The sequence below is a fragment of the Muntiacus reevesi genome, chromosome 7 (genome assembly GCF_963930625.1).
Source record: "Muntiacus reevesi chromosome 7, mMunRee1.1, whole genome shotgun sequence".
NCBI lineage: Eukaryota > Metazoa > Chordata > Mammalia > Artiodactyla > Cervidae > Muntiacus > Muntiacus reevesi.
In genome coordinates, this window is record NC_089255.1 from 68,489,881 (window position 1) to 68,491,408 (window position 1,528).

The window sequence follows — 1,528 nt, forward strand, 5'->3', positions numbered from 1 at the left end:
AAAAGACTCTGATGCTGGGAAAGATTGAAGGCAGGAGGAGAAGGGGATGACAGAGGATGCAATGGTTGGATGGCAACACTGACTCAATGGACATGAGTTTGAGCAAGCTCTGGGAAATGGTGAAGGACAGGGAAACCTGGCGTGCTACACTCTATGGGGTCACAAAGAGTCAGACACGACTGAGTGACCAAACAACAAGAAGTATGTTATGACTGGTGTCTATGAGAGGAGGAAATTTAGACAATGGCAGACACAGAGGGACAACTGTGTTAAGACACAGGGATGAGAAGGCTATCCACAAGCCAAGGATAGAGACTCTCAGATGAAACCAACACTTCTGACATCTTAATCTTGGACTTTTAGCCTTCAGAACAGTGAGGAAGTAAATTTCTATTGTTTAAGCCATCCAGCCTAAGATATTTATTATGGCAGCCCTGGTAGACTAATATACTTCCCATCCTTGGAGTTTTTTTTTTTTTTTTTTTCAAATCAAGTTTTTATTGTCTCTTTAAAATTTCACAACTGAGTCCACAGAACCATCTGCTATCTTGTTTCTGCAGCAGGATCACTGAGATCTTATTCATCAGCCTGCTTAACTGTTCCTTTTTCAGAAACATAGATACCATCCAAAAATTTTCTGATATCCTTGTTTTTAACTGTGGTGGCTTGCTGAATCAAAGCAGCTGAATTCGACACAAGTTCAATGTCATTTCCTTCAAGAATCAACTCATCTTTCTGGGCTTGAGACACTGAACAGGCAACCCCTGGCCTCATTCGAACCCTGCGTATTTATTTTTCACCCAAAAAATTTCGGATTTCCACAAGAGAACCGTTCTCCTGAATAACAACGTTGATGGGGAAGTGGGCATACACCGACCTCATCTTGTAACGGAAGCCCAGTGTAACACCCTTGATCATGTTCTGTACGTGGCTACAGATTGTGCGAACAGTGGCCAGTTCCTTTCTGTTTCCCCACCATTTGTCAACACGGAGCCTCTTCTTTCTCTTTCCAAGGAGGCTGAGTTCTACATTGATGTGATTGAAGTCCCTCCGCAGGGTGCCTCTGGGGCCCTTCACAATGACTGTCCATCCCTTCAAGGTAATGTCGACATTTTCTGGGATGTCGACAGTCTGATTGCTGAGAATGGTCTTCATTCTCGCAGTAGATGCGGCAAAGAGCCATCCTTGGAGTTTTTATAAAATAATGGCTTTTTATGCTTAACTGTGATTCAGTAGGATTGGGCGAGGGGAAGTTAATGCATATTTTCTGTCTTTCGTTTTAACTGGAAGCCAGAGTTACTTTTGAGCTGCTGTATCTGTGGATGGTTGAGTAGGGAAGTTTTGGTAGAAGGCTTAAGGTTTGGTTCATTTTCATGAATAACTAGCTGTAACTCTCATTTCTTAAAGTTTTTACTGTGTGCCAATCTTTACATATAAATATCATCTCATTTAGTCACTCAAACATTCTAGAGGGAGGAGACTGTTATTATCCCATATATTATTGCACATTAGAAAACTGAACCACAGA

The 1,528-nt window shown here is 41.8% G+C and overlaps 1 pseudogene; it reads right to left on the reverse strand.

The window, feature by feature from the left end:
* Positions 1 to 479: 479 nt before the first annotated feature.
* Positions 480 to 1,168, reverse strand: LOC136171812 (large ribosomal subunit protein uL6 pseudogene; annotated as a pseudogene).
* Between the last annotated feature and the right edge of the window lie 360 nt (positions 1,169 to 1,528).